General features: G+C 38.1%; 1 protein-coding gene across 2 annotated transcripts in view; it reads left to right on the top strand.

Annotated features, from left to right (window-relative positions):
- The window catches only part of dlgap3 (DLG associated protein 3), a 193,773-nt gene that overhangs the window by 95,718 nt on the left and 76,994 nt on the right, over positions 1–21,061 (top strand). For both annotated transcript variants that reach the window (XM_023959877.1, XM_023959878.1), the window contains exon 2: positions 8,978–9,052. The gene's annotated coding sequence lies outside the window, so the exon portion shown is untranslated. The remainder of the gene's footprint in view (positions 1–8,977; positions 9,053–21,061) is intronic.

The raw sequence follows: 21,061 nt of genomic DNA on the forward strand, positions 1-21,061 counted from the left end.
AAAAAGGGGTTTATACAAATCTACACTCTAGTTTCTTGAAGCTATATAACCTCTTTTTGTGATAGTAAAACCTGTCCAACACAAAAAGCCTTCAGCTCTAATCTGTTTGCTCAGCTGTTGGACAGAACAAGTTAATAAAAAAAAAAATAAATAAATTAAAAAAAAAAAAAAAAAAATTACAAATTCTTGCCTATAAACAAATAGAAAGGCCATTTTTGTAAAATACTAAAGGTTTCAAAACCTTCTATTAGTTCTGCCAGGGAAACCCCAAGGTGCTTCCAGGTCAGCTGAAAGACGTAATCCATCCAGTGCATTCTGGGTTTCGGTCTGGGCCTTGAGGTCTTTAAACCAAAAACCTACAAATTCCAAAAACCTGCGATAAAACCAGAGGAGACCTTGGCTTTGAAGCTGTCGTTCCTCGTCTGTGGAACTCCCTCCTTTTATCATTATGACAGATCGAATCCATTGAGTGTTTTAAAGTCAGGTCAAGATGTTTTATTCAGAAGAGCTTTTAGTTGATCTAACTTTGCCTTTTATTATGTTTTACTTTATTCTGACTGTCTTTTACTTTTTCTGTGAAATGTGTATGATTTATGGTTTTAATTATCTGTGTTTTTACTTTTGTTAAGCACTCTGTCATTTTTATCTGAGAAAGGTGCTATAGAAATAAACATTTACTTACTTACTTACTGGGTGTCCTCCCAGTGGGACATGCCTGGAATACCTACCCAACGAACAGTCCACCATCGCTCTGAAAGAGACCCTTGACCCACACAGCTGGCTCCTCTTAAAGAGGAGGAGCAGTGCCTCCAGTCTGAGCTCCTTGTGGGTAACCAAGCTCCCAACCATGTCTCTAAGGGAGAGAGGGAGGGCCAAGGCATCCTGTGGATGAAACAAATTTGTATCCGGGACCTCGTTGTTTGGTCCTGACCCAAAGCTCATGACCATGGATGAGTGTTGGAATGAAGATTGACCGATAGATGGAGGGCTTCAGTTTCTGACTCAACTCTCTCCACTGTGGTGTCTCGGGCATCTGTTTTGAATGGCTTTGGATGCCTCCCTGGGGAGGTGTTCTGGGCATGTCCCCACTAGGTAGGCCCAGGACATGCTGGAAAGACTGTGCCGCTTGACTGGCCTGGGAACGCCTCAGAATTCCCCCAGTGGAGCTGTAGGAAGTGGACAGTACTGGATGAGCAAAAGAAGCTGGCTGGCTGGCTGGCTGGCTGGTTGGATGGACGGACGGATGGATGGATGCATGAAAGGAGGAACACCAAGCAGTGAAGTCTGCCCACCTCCCATTACAGCCTTTTCTGTTTTATTCGCTTGAGCTTAGCTGACCGTATTCTTCTACTGGCACATCTCATGTACCAGCAGTGTGGGCAGGTCTGACTTTTTAAGACTCATTTGATGGGTGTGGCCAAATCAGTATATTTTCCAAACATTTCGATTTAACAGTTAGGTTGGTGGACCGTCTAGGGTGTACCCCACCTTCTCCAAACATTAGTTAGGATATGCTCCAGAACCCCTTAAAAGGAATCAGCTGATTCAAAAAGTTGAATGGATTTATCTTTAAAATTTAAACAAAATATTTGTTTTTACGTTCATTTTTTATTTAGATTTTGTTTTAACATCTAGATTTAACATTAAAAAATGTGTATATATTTTTAGCATTTAATATTTAACCTTTATGTGAAATTTAGCATTTAAATCAGCCTTTGCCCAACATTAGGTGGGATAGGCTCCAGCAACCCGCTGACTGAAAGTGATCATGTGGGTTCTGAATGATAAATGGATTGTTAGCATTTGAATCAACGTGCTTTTAAATGACAAATAGAACACATTTGTTTGTAGTAAATTCTGGCATAAAGGTAATAAAAATGAAGCAAATATTAGCACAATTTGCTAAATGTGACAAAACTGTCAACTAATTTCTATTAGTGGAACTTTGCCTACCCATATTTTGATGCTTTTTTCATTTGAAAAATAAGCCATGATTTCTTTATGTACTAAACTCCTAATCATTTAAATAACATTTAGCCTTTTCTTGGTCTAATACCCACATAAAAATTGATCTGAGGCATCAGCTCTGACATTGTCGGTTAATCGTTTTCATCCTTCGAGTAACTGATGTTGGTGATTAGTGATGATAGAGGAGGAGACAGAAGGTCACTCTGTCATCAAACCCCAAAAGATTTCTGTAGGGCTAACATCTGTTTATAAATGATGAGTGACAACGATGATGATTATACTGCATTGTTAAACTAAAATAGTTTTTTTTCCCATCACATCACTTTCAATTTTAAAAGAAATGTCAGAGAAGAAAGATGTACAACACGTTTTCAGATATTACTTTTAAAGTTTGCCTCGAGGATCCAGTCAGAAACCATTTGAATGATTTTATTCACTCATGTCCAACATGCAAAGCAGTAAGATAATGGTTAAAACAATATATATATATATATATATATATATATATATATATATATATATATATATATATATATATATATATATATATATATATATATATATATATATATATATATATATATATATATAACAGGGGAGGAAAATAAGGAAAAGGAAAAGGAAACAGTTTCCTACTGTGTCCAGATGCTGCAGTCCCTCGGTTCTCACCTAATGAGAACCTTGGGAACCTTGAGTCAGTGGAGAGAAGCGCAGATGCTGGCGTGGAAAAGCTGTGGAAAACACTGAGCTGTCAGGTGAATGGAGTGGGGAGAGCTGGGCTATTAGTATTTTCCTCTGCCTGCAGAGAGCGTGTGTGCGAGTGCGTCCACAAAGACACATGACCAGGAGGCAAACAGTCTGTCAACTCACATGCATAACGTTTATGTTTGTAAGATTTTACACATAATCGCATAGGATTCCTTTTGCGTAGAACTCAGCCTTTTTTCTTCTTGTTGCTGCAGCTTCACATTTCTAATTTATTTCATCCTGTGGCTTAACTCCTCACTGCTGCTGCTGATTTGTGGAAAGTGAGAATATTTTCAAAAAATATATTTAAAAAAAATATATCATTCAAAATCTTTAGTTTTTTATCCCATCTGATCGTCTAAGCTGCTCCTCAGCTTCCTCTTTTCTCTTCTGTTGCTCACAACCTCCTCATTTTTGTCATTTTTTACTTACAGCTTAATCATCTGCCTCTAAGCAAACAGGGGGCATCAGGTCTTTAAAGTCCATGCCATCACAGAGCGTACTGAATGTGCCGTGAGCATTATTTTAACCCATATGTTGAAGTGAAAGTTGCACTGTTGGGACTCAGGCCGAACTTTATGGTTCGCTGATACGAGAAAAATCAGAGCAGTATGCAGACACGCAGGCAACTGTTCTTCAATTTTCTCTGAGCTAACAGAACCCCCTCTTCCTCACAGGCTGTTTGCAGAGCTGAGTTCTGCTAAAGGGACCTAATTGAAAATGACTGGAGCTGAGGAGGCTCCTTCGGCTGTCGGAGTCTAAATCTGAGGAACTCCTTAAGAAGTAAATAAAAAAACAGATGTGGATTCTTCCAAATGTGGGACACTGCAAATGAATCAAATATTCCCCAGTCTCTTGGGTTTAGAGGCTGCTTCATTGATGACAATACGACAAAACTGAAGCATTTAAAATCTTTTTTTGAAGCTGGTTTTTTGCTCGTCATCCGGATCGTTGGACGTGGCCATAAAACACAGAAGTAGTCACCACCTCATTTATTTAGGTGTCTTCTTCCTGAGACCTGCAGCAAGAGAAAGCTCATTATTGTAGTGAAACAAACCTGCAGTCCGGGTTATCACAGGTAAATCTGTGTCCTTCTCTTCAGGGATCAATAGAGTAGCTGCCGAAGTAATTACAGTGCTTTCAAAGCTGCTGAACTTAAGTGCTGCAGCTGTGGATTGGTGCGCGGTTACTGCCGTTCCTGCGGTCACCTGTCGCTTTAGGACCGCGGTGGTCACGGCTGGCCCCTCCCGACCAGGCAGGATTTGGCTGCGGAAAATGCAGGGGCCTCTGGGTGCACAGTTGCCCCTACTGCAGGATGATGGAGGCAAAAGCAAAGCAGTTAGTAGAAGAGGGACAATCCAGTATCGATTGTTTTTGCATAAAGTGCCGCATTTGGTTACAGCCCAGAAGGGCCGCTTTGCTTGTGGAAAAAGGTGAGCAAATGCTGGAGAAAAGAAGTAATTTGTCAGGTCAAGAGTCAAGAGACTTGGCTCTTCTGGAATGCGACACCATGCACGCTTCGTGATCTCGCCATCCCAACGCCAACTCGTTCACCTTCAACAGTTGTCTTCTCAATGAGTCAGAGAAAAGATGGATGGTGTTTTCTTAGACTGGTGTTAGTTTAGCTGGATCAATAGTAGACTTAAAAGAGAAGCAGTCACTTTTTTTGGGGGAGTTTAATAAGTGCGACCATTGAAGGACCAAAGTTCACAGTAGAACTTATTACTTTTCCTCTCCTCCTTATTATCACAATAGCTCTTGTCTTCCTGTTGACCCTCAATGCTTTGACCTTCCTAGATTCTGGCATTGGAGGATTGTCTGTGATATTAAAACAGTGAGCAAGTGAAGATGTTGATGGTGTTGAGTATATTCACTAAGCAAGTGACTTTATTGCATTTTTTATGATTTTGATTGTTTTCCTGACTGAAAAAGGGATCAGTCAAAGCCAAAAATTTTATCATTTCTAAAGAATTATGATTTAAAGAATTACCAAACTATATAATTATAAAATTGTTTTAAAGAGAAATAAATCAAATATATTGTTATTAGAAAATACCATCAGGATTGAGGCAGGGTAGGTTTATTTTACTATAATGTAAAAATGACCAATTCCATCAGAGCAGACAACACACATATGGTGTCAACAAAAACAGATCAACCATCATAACAGTCCAGTGTGTGGGCTGAACTTTAGGAAACTAGAATGTGAATGGATTTAACATTCATTTTTGTTTACTTGTTTGTTTGTACACATATTTCATTTACACTTGATTATCTTGAAGAAATACAAGGAAGTTTTGAAAAAAGATGTTATGGATACATTTTAGGCCAGTGAATCCGATCCACTCAGATCGTTCAAAATGAACCAATGCATATATCAACTAAGAATTGTATTGTCAACCACAAATTATGAGACGAATCCAACTGCTACAAAGAAACTTTTGTTTTTTTTTGTACATTCAAATCATTTTTCACAAGTGAAATATTTGATATGTGGTGTCATAGTTACATGACACAAGAGGAAAGTGGCATAGATGCTAAATGTCATGTTAAAGAATCCAAAACATGTCAGTAGGAAACCTTACCTCTTACCACTTGGGTGGAGCTATATGGGGTCAATAGGGGGACACTGGCCCCCCAAGCAAAATGCTTTGCCAACCCCCTTCTTGCTACCCTAATTTTTGAGTCCATATTAGTATTATTTTTAGGCATTGACAATAGCATGTCAGCTAAAAGAACAGTAGTTTTAATATTAATAATAACAATAATAAACTGTTTAAGGTGCATATTTGATCATTTAATTTTTGATTGGCTTTCTACACCTTTGCCTCCCTTCCAAAGACTTCTGCTCCTTGCCGTCCCTCATGCAAATTGTTCTAGCTCCACCACTGCTTACCATTTGTTTTGGTCTAAATGATGAAGCTTATGTCCTCAAGTAGGGTCCTGGATTGAGGTCAGCAAAACAAAAAGACATGCAACATTTAAAATTAAAATCAACATTGCCATTGGTCGTAACATTTGATTGAGATCCCGCAATTGAAGACAGAGATGTTTCCATTGTCTTGATGTTGTGATCAACTTTGGAAGAACATTTGTCCTCCTATGTTTCAAGTTTCTGTTGTTCAGGTTAGCAACTGGCATCTAGGTCAGCGCATGTAGGCTATGTGAACGGAACTTCTTTTGTAGATATCCATGATCACTTTTTAATGAAAAACCTGCAGCAAATCAGAGTCTAGTATTCACCAGGGTCCGTGGTAGGCTATTACAGCGATGCTGCATTCACACAAAAATCTTCAGTGGAAACTATATGCAAACACAAACTCAGCATGACCCTTTTGTTTTTGTTTTTATTTTTTCCGTTTTTTTTCTTGCAAACAACCTGGCGTTGATGTTTTTTAAGCTCTGGTCTGCCCAGCCTTACTTCCTGCTCAGAGGTATCCCACCGCTGATCCCAGTTATTAGTAGAGTTCAATCATGAAGCAGACAACATACAACAAATTTGTCTTCTGTAAACCCCAGCTACATGATCCGCTAAAACGTGCTCCCACACGGTCCTGAGAAAAAAACTCTGAGCCTTGTTCCTCAGAAATACAGTTGGAAAAATGAAACAATCGTACTTGTCTCTGCCTCCAAATATGAACCATCAACTGTTATTTGTCTTTAGGTGTGTCCTTTATTTTCGTTTACAGTGATCAGTAAATAATTGAAAAGATTTTTCACTGTTGGAAATGCGATTTGATGGAAGCAGTAAATGCATTTACACTGACTGGCATCTGGCAATGTTTTATTAGATTGTAGCCAACGAATCTTTCATCTCCTTGTTTATTTTTTATTAATTTTTGAACTCACACATCCAGAGACACAGTGTGAGCCTTTTCTATGCTCATTCTTCCAGAATGTGCAGCACACATGTCGTCCATCAGGGCCCATTTCTCTCCCCTCAGCGCTTTATGAATTTTGCCTTCTCTTTAGGAGAAGGCAGCGCTAACAGAAGTGATCAGTGTCCATGCTGAGCGATTGTCACAGCTGACCTATATTAGATGAAAGCAGCTGGATCAGAGGCCTGCAGGGACAGCAAAAAGGGATGTGTTCTAATTATCTCTGCTGCTTGCTAGCTTGCTAGCAACCCATCACGCCCTTGTAAACAAATCCAGAAAGTAAGCACACCGACACAGGTTGAGGTGTCTCAACGAGAAAACAACTGCTCTGCTTGATGAGCAGGATCCTTGGTACCAAATCCCTCAGAGCAGAATCTTCACTGACGACTGTGTCCTTTATCTTCACTTAGCAGGGCACCAGGGGATCACTGCTAAAATAAATGAAGGATGATTGTGGCTGCTTTTGAGATGGAAATTGAGCATGGTAAGCCGTAATGTCACCAGAAATTTTAAATAGGCAAAAGAAAATAAGCCCAGGAAGCTAATGCCAGCAGCTACCCTTTGCAAAAAGTATACTACATACAGTAAGTGTATTACAAGTATATTTAGTGAGGCAGTATATTTGTAGTTTACTTTTTAGATATAATGTATACTAGAAAATAGATTTTTGTTTACGCCATTACTATAGCAAATTATGTCAATGTTAATCTTTTTAATATCAGTATATGCATGTTAGGGGTGAAACGATTAATCTATTTATCCAACCAGATTGATTTGTCTGATGCAAGTTGTTAATTGAGTCAAACTATAGCATTATAAAATTATTTTGAAATGAAATAAATCGATTATAATCACTATTGGAAAGAAGCATTTAGATTATTTCTGGAAAAATATGTGATAATTTTACTAAAGAACTTGATAAATGCAGAAAATGCACCTCCTTTCTCATTTTCTTCTTCTCCTCTTCTAATTTCAGCTTGTACAGCTTCATCCTCACTTGCAATCTTCCTCCTGAAGAATCTTCCCTGCATTGTTCTTTTTCAATTACTTTTTCAATTTTTTTTTTTTTTTGCTGCATGTTTCACTTCTATTGTATTAGTTTTAATCTTGAACTATCAATCACAATAGTGTTCTTAAAACTGTAGGAATCATTTATTGTTTTCTTGTCCCATTGCAAACAAACAAATCTCAAACTTCCATAAAAAAATGCCTCCTTGAGTGTAAATGAACTGAGTGACTCCGGACAACAAGTCCAAAGGTACCCTGGAAGTCCCGCATGTTTAATGTCATTGTTTAGGGAAGCGACAGTATTACTGGATAACATGAAAGTAGAGAGGGTCGTAGATCACATTTAGTTGTGATGTTAAGTACTAAAAACCCCAAAGATGCTAAAATAATGAGATCAGGTGGTGTCTGGTTCACAGTTTTAGTGGCATCAGCCTGCAGCTTCTTTTGAATAAGTGTTAAAGCAGTAATAGCTGTCACACAGCTGATTTTCCAGCCGGTATGGCGCACCTCTGCCAGATCTTATACCTTCAAATTAATTCAAATGTTCCAGCTTAGTTTGAAGTAATCAGTTAGTATACTTTCTATATTGCATGTACATAGTCTATAGCATGGATGGTCAACCCCAGGCTTCGAGGGCTGCATTCCTGCATGTTTTCCAACATACCCAGCTCTGGCATGTTCTAATTGGTTAGATAAACCTGAACCAGGTAATCAGTTATAGGTAGGGTTTGAACATCTGGAAATCATGAAGACAGACCAGGCCTCGAGGCCTGGAGTTGCCCATCCCTGGTCTATAGAATACTTAAACTTACACTCAAGTATACGTAATAGAAAACATTTTCAAGTGGACTACTTTTTGCTCAGGGTAGCAGTAATCAAAGGCTACACTTTCATGCTACACTTTTTTCTCAGGAGCTGAAGTTCTTTTACACATTCTACCACATTTAGGATGTAATTGAACGCAGCGCTCACTCAATTAAACAATTTCAGTCACGCCCTTCTCTTTTCTTTCTCCCATTTCTTCGCTTTCTTGACACACAGCTCTTTATACCCAATGTAACTCCATCCACCATTATTTCCGTTTGTTTCTATTCTTTTTTTACATTCTTCTGTCATCCTTCCATTGTGGCTTTTTGTTTTGGGGCCGACAGGCACAGTTGCACATTTCCACCACATTGCAGGCGCCGCCAGGGACCCATTTACAGGTCAGAGCTTATGGGAGGGGGGGGGGGGGGGGGGGGCTTTTCTCATAGCAATGGATGGGTTTGAAAGAGAAACAGAGCTAGCTGCTTCCTTCCAGGTACAATGTGGTGCCGTCTAATGAAATTGTGCATTTTTAGAGATCCATCTAAGGTTTTTGTTTTTTCTTCCTGCAGATTGACTGGAAGCTTTTTGTTTTGCCGGCCCCTTCTGCATAAAGACATGGAACCCCATTTCCTGATGAGACTGTGGTGAGTAGACAGGATGCACCAGCACACTAATCATGAATGTGATTTTCCCATTTTGATGCTGTTGCCCATGATTGCTGCTGAAGACTATAGCTGGATTAGTGGTACAAAGCCTGTGCTGACTGGATAGGCTTGACTGACAGGGAGAGCAAAATACAGAAGTTAAAAATACAGAAGTTAGACAAGAACTGGCTAGAAAGTCATAAAGTAAAACATAGTAGGAAGGACTCGCCGGTTTGCCAGCCTGCGGTTGTTCTTCTATTCTTAGACTCAGTCTCCTCCTCTTCATTCTTCTCTCTTTTCTCTTGAGTCCTCTCTGTCTTGACGTCAGCGCACTACAGCCCATCTGCTGTCTGCAACTACTCTGGAAGTATTCACTCAAAATAATTTAAACATCTCTCATCCATCCACCTCACCAATTGCCAGCCTGTTTATCTATCGCCCCTCCTTACCTGTTTAGCCATCATTGCGACGGCTAACATGGGTATGCATCTCTTTTTGTCAGAGTTGGATTTTCCAGGCCGTGAAGCTTCCACTCAATTACTGTAGAGGTGGCCACTTAAAGACTAAATGGAGTGTGTGTATACTGTACTTTTCCATTAATGGGATGGAGGAGCCAGATGCGCTGTAATGTTCCGAGGAGGTAAAATTGCATTAAAAAAGCAGCTTTTAGAACTGGAAAGCTTTTATATTTTTCATAGTGGAACTGCCTTTTTACCGTTTCCATGGTAATATACATCCACAGGGGTACCAGCTGGTCAACATGTTGTTGTAAACAGAAGTATGCAGTTTATAATTACATCAATAATGTAATGCGCCTTGAGATTGTTCCCATTATTAAAAAACAGCAAAGCGAGGAGTGAAATTTCATTTTCAGTAGCAGAGATCATCTAAGTTTCTCATGTGTCTATGTTTGTAGGTCAACAGAGATAACAGTTAACATCCAAATCCACCTGATGAATCTGTAAGATGTAAGTTACATTTTTACAGTTAAGACCCAAACACAATCCATTATGTGACACACTCCATTTCCATCGGAGTCCATAAATGGACTCCATTGGTCCATTTATCAGTGTGTCAACATGAAGAGTCCGGAATACAAAGCTGGTTATCCATTCTATTGGACCAGATTGCTGAAATTAATCTCTTAATTTTTTATTTTTTATATCCTGTGGACTGTTTTACTTTATTTTGAAGGGCGTTGCAATATGAACCTCCATAAACTATTAGAAAAAATGCTGAATCAAAAGGAATAGCTGCTACGTCTCTGATCTTCTTCATTTACTCCAACTGTTTGGTCCACTGTGTGTTTTTTTTGCATTCAGACTGTACTGAACTGGTTCAGGGTTTAGCTGCAGGCAAACCAAGATCCCTGTTTCCAGACACATCAGAGGCTGACAGGTTTTTAGGATCCCAGTTTGTTGTGTTAATCTTGCATGATTCTCGTGGTATGGGGGTTAGGTTATTCATAATCACATAAAAGTGGAGTTATGATCCACTAGAGTGGGCATAGTAACAATAAAATTGGATTGTTTTAATATTTTAAACACAGATTACATTGTGCTAATTTAAAGCGACTTTTGTATAACTTTTCAAACTGGCGCAGATTTGCCACTCCCAGTCAGATGACCAGCCGCAAACCAGTATGTTATGACAGAATGACAGATTTGTCAGATTTGGCTAAAAATGGATATAAATAAAGAAGAAATTAAAGATAAAGGTCCCAGCATCTCCATAACAGTTTTTCAGACCTGTAACCAAGTCCATTCCACCCTGTGGGGACAGCCGACTTCTGCATCACAAAAAGAAATTGGTCTGTGGAGGGGAATGCCAGCCAAAGATCTTTTCTTCACTGGATCCCTTCTTGACTTATGGTAAGAAATGTCAGGTTGACTTGTACCAGGAAGATTGTGTCAATTCCAGACACCTGCACTCCATTAGTGAGGACTGTTGTATTGATGGGAGACTGATTGAATAACTGCCCTCACTCCTAAAAATGTTGACTCTTTGTTTTTTTTTTCTTTTGCCTTCTGAGATGGGAATGTGAGAACTTTTTTTCTCAATGGGAGTAGTTTTGGAAAGTAAAGAAAATCCATCCTCATATCATCCTCTAGTCTGCAAAGGTTAAAACAAACTTCCACACCTGTAAACATTTCGCAGACTCTTTTGTAACAACAATCTCAAACCAAGCGGCCTGCTGTAAGAGCGCTGTGTTGTGGCAGCTTTGATTTGTGTCTCCTGGCATCTCTTTTGTCTAACGTTAAACGTTTGTGTTAAAGCTGCGATCCTCTGCCAGCACCATTACATCAAGTCGTGGCAAAGACAGCTTTTTCAGGATGAATATGTTTTTTTTCAAAAAATATGACGAGGATTCCAAATTATCAGGACAATAAACAACTTCTCTTCAGTCACTAACAAACTGTCAGGTACCTAACAGCTTTTACATCTGCCTTGCTGCACATTTATTGATACCATTTTGTAGCTGTTGTACAGTCTAGTTCCTTTAGATTAAAAACAACAAACAGACAAATGTCCTGTTTATTGTTCCGAGTTTGCGTCAGAATTTTGGTTTTGCTTGCTGAATTACATGGACCAAAAAAGAAATCATCAGCAGCAATAAGAAATTCATTGTTGTGTCTGTTTATATCAGTAACCTTACAGTGCTTGCTTCACTAACACTGGTCATACAGGGTCAAACAGCAAAGAATGTTCTTCATTAAATTCTGTTTAGGTCCATGACATGTCAGTGATCACACAGACTGCAAGCGCATGCAGTCAGGTTTAAAATAGAAGTAATTAGAAGCAGTGGAATTACAGTTTACTAGTTTTGTAAACACAATATCAGTAGATGGAAGGTCTTTATATATAACATAAACCCATTTACACTCATGGCCTACTTTTGAAAATGCCTATATGGTTTAGCTTCAGTGACTTTCCAATGCTAATGTGTCTGGATAGCCGCAAGCGTTACTCATTCAAGCACATGTGCAGTATGTTGCCTCAGGTTTTAACAAGTTAATGGCTTAATGACTCTTACTAATTCGTTTCTGCTTTACAATGAATGGAGATTACGCCATCGTTAGGGAGATGTTCATTAACCTTTTATTCCACAAGCGGGGTATAAATCTTACCAAAAAAAACAGCTTCCTTGAAACTGTGAGTATGTTACTATAACTCAATTGAGCCCAAGGTATGAAGACTGGCTTTATTGTGAAGCTGCTGTTGGGACTAAATTCTAATGGAAAAGTCAGAATATCAGCAAAAGTAGATTTGGTTTTAACAAAGGAGAAGTATAGATGAATTACCAATGCAATTTTTATTTGTTTTTTGTTTTGTTTTTGTTTTTTGGAAAATCTAATGTTTTCTCTCTATGGCTAAAATACTCTTTTGTTTTTTTGTGTGGCCATGCCAATAAAGTTTGGTTGAACCCTAAAATGTTCAATTCAATAACAATAACAAAACCAATTGAAATTCCGTTTTATCATCTTCACCAGAGTTTATCAAAACAAAAACATGTCTGTAAACCAGAGGATGAATAGTAATTCTCTATTTCTAAGTGTGGTCAAACAGGTTACAAAAAAAATTGTTTATTTCCGGCTCCAACCAAATGACGTCAATTTAGTCACCAGATGCAAATGTCACCACGTTGGAGCCAGAAGCCGTCAGTAAGTAGTAATTGATCCGAGTCGTGTTTTTATTTTTTTGGGCAATCACTGTCGCCAATCAGGAGTGAGCTTGTTGGAAAACCAAAATGAAAATGAAATCACACATTTAAGTGCAGTTGGTGGTTTGGCTATCAGGCTCAGTAGATATGAGGACCAAATGTTTGTCTCACCAGCTGTACATGAAGAAATGAGATTCTGATTGTAGAGGGTGTCAGATGTTACAGAAAAACAAGCAAAATCTGAAAACAAGGCGATTAAAGCCTCAGTAGTGAATGATGTGTGGCACATGCTCATTTAAATGCATGTGTGTTTTTTTGTGGACTTGTGGTGGCTGTGGCAGAGTGCCCGGGCCTCCCTTCATCAGCGCATGTATTCTGTGTGAGTAACGTCAAACAGCAGCCTTTTTGCAGTGCTGATAGACAGCGGCGTCTCATTAGGAGGTGCATTAGAACATGTGCAGCACGGATTGTGCAGCCGCGATGATTTTCTGCAGGGCAGCTCTTCAGGATAACAAAGGAACACCACCTGCATCACAGGTCTGGAAAGTGACAAAAGCACAAAGAAAGTTTGACTTCATGTTACTGCAGAGGCATAAATCAAATGATTTATTCAAGATTCATTCAAAAATGATCAAAATGTCTGACTTTTTTGTCGATTATGTTTACAATACATTTCAGTTTTAACTGCTTTTTTAAAATAACATTTCCTTGAATCAGTTAAGAAGTTTTAAGCGTATTTTAAGCGTTGAGTCTTCAATCTAGCAGAACAATAAACAACAAAGGGACCTATTGGTCAATTGAAGCCATAGTTATGAAAGCTGGCTCCAAAAAAAAAACCTGAAGCACATCCATACAGGATGTCTGAGGCTTACTGACTCATTAAAAAATCAGACATTTATTTTGGGATGTAACTTCTATTTTTAAGGGGGTTCTTTAACAAAAGGAAAAAAATATCCTTAAAAAAGAAATTCACTGCGACACCATCAAAGAAAACATCTCAAATCGTTATGCAACATTGATGCTGTTAATATAGATATTTAAACGCATCAACTGTCGTCATTAGTGTTCCATCAAGAGATAATAAGAAAGGATTAGATTGACAGCTATAACTTGAATTAAACACTTTAAAATAATACTAAATTTAAAGAGTTTGTTCTGGGTAAATATTCGATTTTAATGAATCTCTTATAAATATCAAAAATAGAAACAGATCAGTTTCATCTGCATAACTTGTGAAATTCAACTAATTTGAAGTTAAACATCAAGAAAAACTGAAATGACAAAAAACCCAAAGGTGAACCTTGAGGTTCTTCTTTATTTATGAGCTTAAAGTCTGCAATAATCCCCTGAAACAAATCACTCTGGAATCTAAAATGTTATTCAAAGTAAAATAATGTTTGCTTAGAAAGACAGACGACATATAATTTGACTGAAAATCAAAAAGAGGTTGTTAAAATGAAAGACTTTGGATAAATAAATATACAACCTGTTTACATTAAATGATGAAGATAAAAAGGAAGGGTTTTTGGTGTCTCTCAGATTCAAATTACGAGGAAGTTTTATCAATTTGTATGCGAGTGTCAATATTGCTAACTGCTAACCATCCACATTTTATTTTTACTTACTGTCAGCTCCTCCTCTTTCTCCTACGTTCAGATGATTTATGGATATATTTTATGAGACCTGAGAGCAGGACTCATCTGTTCTGAACTACTCCAGTCCCGGAAGAGAGTGCAAAAAAAAAAAATCATAGAAAGGGTGTGTATCTAACAGAAAAAAAAGAGTGAGGCAGTGCTGTCTTAGACTTCCCATGATTTAATCAATGCCATCCATCACATCTGGATAATTAGACAGCAGCATGGATCGCATGATCAGAGCCCATCTGTTAGAGCACACATATACACACACACACACACCCACGAAATATAGTTCAACATAAAGGCATCAAGCCTTGAATGCTTGGAAGAGGGGTCCATTTTAGCCGGAGGACCAAATGTATCCATACCAGTCTGATGTGAATTATTCACTTGAATGTTTGGAACATTTGTTTTTTTTTTTTTTGTTGTGTGTTACAGATACAGATAAAGTTCCCTAAGTTTGTATTAATTTTTATGATATCATCACAGACCACAAAAACTTTTTAGATTGAATTTTTTTACATGCATGTTTCTGCATGTCGTGGAACATTAACACATTGCCTCAGAACAACATCCTTAGGCTAGTGAGGAGCGTGAGACGTCGCTGTCGGGCTTTCATTGCGGCAAATAGTGGAAATTGGCATGGTCATTTTTTGTTGTTTGGGACCATCTTTATTATTCTCTTCATTTTTATGGGGAATAAATATTACACTACTGAAAATGGTGTTTCATCTCATTCATTATTCGTAATATCAAAAGGAAATTTTACATATTTCCTTAACGTGTAGACCAAAAAGGAAAGCACTCCTGTAATCCTAACTTACTGCATAGTGTATATGTAGTGTATGTGTTTGCTTCTGCAAAAACCAACTCAACGCCCTTCAATTGACCTCCATAAATCTGTTATGTGATGGACCTGGTCCTGTTTGGAGCACACCCTGCCTTTGTCTTGAGCCATCACGCCCCTCACACAGGACTGAGTGGAAATAGAAGATGGAAGGACAGATGGGCTTGGCTGGTCTTCAGCTTGACTGGCTGTCAGCATCAGATACGTTCAAATCTAGGCCAGTCTGATTGAAACACATGATCTCACAGGCACCGCAGAGCAGATTACATCAGGCACATTAAATATTTACCGGCATGCATCAGTGTGAGCGAGTATGATGTGAAAGTTAGAAGTTTTACATTGCAAATGAACCTGATCTGGGCGAGGTTCTATGACATCAGTTTCAAAGGGAGCATTTTTGAAAATGTCAAAACTGTTTTCTCTGCTTTAGTTTCCATCTGTTCCATTTAATCTGTGCATCTTATTCTAAACTCAGGTGAGGAATATGCCCCTTTAGCATGATTAGTTCTTCTGGGACATTATTCTTCCCTGATTCTCACCACGAGGAACATAAAGATGGAACTTACCTTGTCTAGTTGGAGTCAAGAATGTTAAGAAATTATTGTGAAAAAAAAAACACTGGTTCGTCAAAAGGACCAATCCCAAATTGTGGGTTACCTCCTAGAGGAGAAGGCTGTCGTTATAGCAAAACCACAAACATGATCTCCACACAAAGGGGGCAAGATCACATGTGTGCAGAATATGGACTGAAAACCCCAAGGTCAAAGTGGAAAACACCTCAGAAAATGAGAGAACATAGCTCCTGTGGACTGAAAGGATGGCAAAAGGGAACTGAAAAACCGGAAAGTGAAGGTGACTGTGGTGCCCGTGGTAATTGGAGCACCCGGGGCAGTAACCCCTAAACTGGAGGAGTTGCTACAGCAAATCTCTGAAAAGACCTCAGACTTCTCAGTCCAATTATTTTTGTCATTCTTTATTAGACTGAAATCCTAAAACCTAAAAATATTTTTGTAAAAATTATCACGTTTTTTTTTTTTTTTAAAAGCTGTGAAAGTGTGAAGGTTAGAAGAAAGTTTTACACCAACATCAAAATCTAAAAAAAAAAAAAACACATGCTCATGTTAACAACTCTATGCTTGCAGTGACCTGATAAAAACGTTTATTTAGAAATTTTGCAGGGTCTTCAGGATGCAGTCTGAGGCTTTTTTGTTATTTGGCTTCTTTTTGTTAGAATCTTCGATAAACAAAACAACAAAAAAAGGAAAGAATTATGCGAAAAAGCTACAACAAGTCGATAAAAGCGGATCTTGGTTTTATTCAACATTATCACCAGAACTCCTCCTCACACGCTGAGCATTTCATTTTCTACTGTGACTAACCTGTCAGAACAGGTAATAAGATGGCTCACACCTGGAACAAATTGCAGCAGCAGATAAAATGTGACAGGTGCAAGTCTGAATTTACAGATCCAGAGTTTGTGCAGTGGTGTGTGTGTGTGTGTGTGTGTGTGTGCGTGTTTGTTCTTAAGAATGAAGCTTTTTTCTTATAACTGCACAAAATAACCGAGGGCAGTTTTACATTCCAGTCACAGCGTTTATGCTTCTAACTTTGTCCCATGAGTCACAGCTGCACATTCATTTGCACGCCAACACACACACACGTTAACACACAGATACACAGATATGTATAAAAGTTACAATCTAAACTTAACCATAATAGATTTAGTTCATTTCCTTGAAGAAAAGTTTAGCATTTTGACATTATGAGCCAACAGAACTCAGACCTCTGCAGAAAGTATGTCGTAAAAAAAGATATGAAAAGAGAACAGGGAACACTTTGAAAATGAACCAAAAGATGATCGGATTGGGACTTTAACAACTTTAACCCGGTGTTTCGTCATGTTTTTAACCCTTAGCACAAGGGTTAAAAAAAACTGTGTTGGAAAGTTTGAGATTTATAGAAATCATTTTCATTTAATCCTTGAAAATCCGCGAATGCTTCTCTGTCACATGCTGAGGCCCTTTTTATTGTTTGTGTCTTGTTTTTTTTGTTAGATTCTATGCAGTCACATTTTTAGCAAAACAATTTCAGAGTTTGTTCTTTCATTTAGCGTCTTTTTAAAATAGAGATTGCATTGTGGAGTCTATCCTAGCATTCTTTTTGTTTTTTCCCTATCTGCCCTTCAGCTGACCCCAGTACGGTCTGGGTTTCTGCAGGGTTTCTGACCTGTGGATCATAGCCAGACAGCAGAGAACACCAGCTTTCACTGTTAAAATGCTCTGAAAAAGCTTTTGTTAAAAAAAAAATTCTGTGCATGTGATTGGCAGTATTGTGGGTGGAGTTACAGCTTCTCAAAACATTTCTATATATATATGTACATTCTATGACTTAACACTCTACATGCAGATTTTTATGTTTGATAAAAGAGCTTTTTTTTTTTTACTTGGATTTTGCCGCTTATCTTAACAGTGATGTAAAGATAATAAATGTTGAATTATTTTAATTAAATAATTTGATTTTCTTCCTCTTATGCTGTTGTTTTAGCCAAATTCTCTTAAAGAGCAATATGTTGTGGTATTTTGTATTTTGCTTTTTGGTTTGGTTATAAAATAATTTAGCAAATTATTTCATGAAGGTTTGTAGTGATGTGCTGCAGAAGAACTGGATAAAAAAAAATCCCCCAGACAGTCCATCACTAACAGATGAAATGGCACCAGAAATGTTATTACTGTTACGCAACAGCAGAGTGGTGGTTTACAGCTGACTCATAAAAACCAGCATCTAATAATGTTTCTTTTTTAAAGAACTCAGCTGCTCTTCCCACTGACAGCTTCAAACTCTTATTTTGACTTTTGCTGCAAATTTAAGCTAAAAGGAGATTTCCTCTAAACATTTATAATATTTAAATCAATTTGTTTATCCAATAAAACACTAATAAAGTGAAAACAAAATCCACTTTATATATTACTGACATGATCATACACTACCAGAGAAACTGTATGGTATGGAACCATTCAGAGATCTTGTTAATGAATGAATGAATGAATGAACAAATGTGTCAGAGTTCAAAGACTTTGCTTGGTTGCCATGGTTATTATGGTGAACACAGCTCTCAGCACAGAGTTCAGGGAAAGGAAGATTTGCATTTGAGTTTGGATGTAATGTCTAATTTTTGAGTCCTTAGTTGTTTTGGACAGATTTATAAAGACCTGCATCACAAAACTGGGTGAAAATCTTTCCTTCAAAATAAGAGCTTCAACAACTAAAATAAAAAATAAGCATATTAGATGTGTTTTTAAAACCCTAAGCCAGTGTTTTTCAACCAGTGTGCCGCGGCACACTAGTGTGCCGTGAGAGATGGTCAAGTGTGCCGTGGGAAATTGCCCTCATTAACTGATCTAAAAACATTTTCCATCTCCATGATTTAAGCTCTCTGTTCATCCAAACAGGCCCTGATAAAACACTGAGGAGTTGGGAATATAAAAGATCATAAAATACTTTTTCTTTGTGTTTATTTTATTTCATTAAAGACATTTTGATAAGGTACCGCGATTCAGCTGCACCTTCGGCTGTATTTTGGAAACGTCCCGTCCCTTTAACTGTCTCCACCAATCATTCTTGAAGGCTTAATCACATGTCATCAGTCTGACCAATCAGAAGTGATTAAAGTCTTCACTTCCTTGTCCCGATTTAGCTCGTAAAGTTGCTCAGTTCTAACAAAAAATTGCAGCTAAAGCTCGTCTTTAGCGGTGTAGCTTTCCACAGAATCCGGTATCAGACCGTGGAACAAGAGAACAAAACAATGAAGCTCCGAAAAGCAATCTCCGGCCGTTTTATGCACTACATCTCCCATGATGCATTGGGTTGTGAGAGTGACAGCGCATACGGAGATCTTTTGTTAAACGTCTTGAAACCAACGAACACACATCAAACTGTTTTTAAATCTTCTAACTTATCTTTTATTGCATCTTTTAGAAAAAACAGCTGCAGTTTCCAGCTTTTTCTGCAACAATTATCTCAAAAATGCATGTGAGATTGTGGAGGAGCTGTAGATCAATACAGACTATGAGTTTCTCCTTTTTTTTTTAATTTTTGGATGCTGGTGTGCCGCGGGATTTTTTTAAGGTTAAAGTGTGCCGTGGCTCAGAAAAGGTTGAAAAACACTGCCCTAAGCTAACTACTTGGTTTAACCAAAAGCTACAACTGAATTTGTTAAAATTCAAAATAAATCTGGACCTTTGGTCCGGCTAATGATGTCAGGGTGCCAAGTTGTCAGCAATCAGGTCCTCTTGTCTTTTTGGGGGGAAAATATAACATGGCGTTATTTTTTCGATTTAGACTGAGTTTTTTCACAAAAAGCGGACTATTTGTTACGTGGTGCACCGTGTGGTCACAGTAAGATGACAATGCGCTTATCGGGCACCGACCTCGACTGCAGTTGCAAAGGAAAGTGATGTATATGCTAGTCGTCTTGATGGGTAAAATAAAGCAGCAGATCAGAGAGAAAGTTCCCATCTTACTGTTTGTTTTTGTCCAAATGATGAAGCTAAAGTTTGTTTTAAAGAAACCAGCACAGTGATGCAGAACATTTAAACTATGTGACCGGAACTTCTTTTTTAGGTGTGCGGTTATCACTGTGTATTATCACCTTTTAATGCACACCCAGCAGCCAATCAGAATCGAGTATTCACCCAGACAATGATATAAATATATATAAGTATATGCAGTATATTTATATATATAGAGAGAGAGAGAGAGAGAGAGAGAAAGCTAGATGGTAAATGTTCTTTATTAACATATAAACATTTTTGTTTTATTTATTAATATAAAAAAGTGTCATCTATTTACTTAAATTAATTTTAAATAAATCTCTTTCAAAGTGTGTGGTGATAAAGTTATTTCAGTAAGAACCGTGCTTGAATGGATAATTGTTTTCTTTGTATTTGCCTCAGGATGATTAAAAAAACAGGACATTTACAGACGATGCTGACTTGATTTTTATTGTTTCTCAATGCAAATTAGAAGAAAACCCACTGGAAAATTTTTATTTAACAGTAATTTCAACAGAAGCAAGCAGAAATTTGGAAAGTAGGAAATCCACACTGCCATGACATCATAAAAGGCCAGAGTTAAAGGTAAAAGAGCTTTAGGTGTTAGCCCCATGAAAGGACATCATCACTTATTGTCTTCTGCTGTGGTACACTGGTATAAAATAATAATTTCAAGTAAAAGAAGTTGGCGATGAAAGCAGATGTGACTCCTTCTGCAATTTACTATCAGTTCACTTTCCTCAATGGGCAATCTATTCATCCATTCATTAGTAGTAAATTGATGGAGCACGGCGGCTCTGTGTCTTGTGATCAGATAATTAAATGTGGGTTCTTTCATGCGTGTGTCTGTCCATGAACTGACATCCAGTTCGCTTGAAGAAAAAGCCATTTTCACTTCAAAGTGGATCTTTCTGTTTTCCCTTTTTGACTAATGCAGCGCCTGCTTTTGTGCCCTGACTTCACCCGCACCGCCTCCCTTTAAAGCCACTAAAACACAGAGTGCTAATGTTCCAGCAGCGAAGGCTTTCACACACGCATCAAAAGACTTCCAGGAGAACAAGTGTGACAATTAAATATATCCCAAACTGGCTTTCGTTTTTTTTTTCTCATCCTGAGAACAGCTGCAGGTGAATTACACTTCAGTTTATTTAAAGAAGTGCTGAAAATAAAGGAGGAGCAGACGAAAAAGCCGTTTTTTTTATTGAAGGCAGTGCGTGTGACAGCGCTGAGAGAAGCGAGCGCATGAAACGCACCGCTGAGCCACCTTTCTCTGTGTCACTTTTTTCCTCCTATTATGCATTCTATCTCTCCACC

This window comes from Oryzias latipes, chromosome 11 (genome assembly GCF_002234675.1).
Source record: "Oryzias latipes chromosome 11, ASM223467v1".
Lineage (NCBI taxonomy): Eukaryota > Metazoa > Chordata > Actinopteri > Beloniformes > Adrianichthyidae > Oryzias > Oryzias latipes.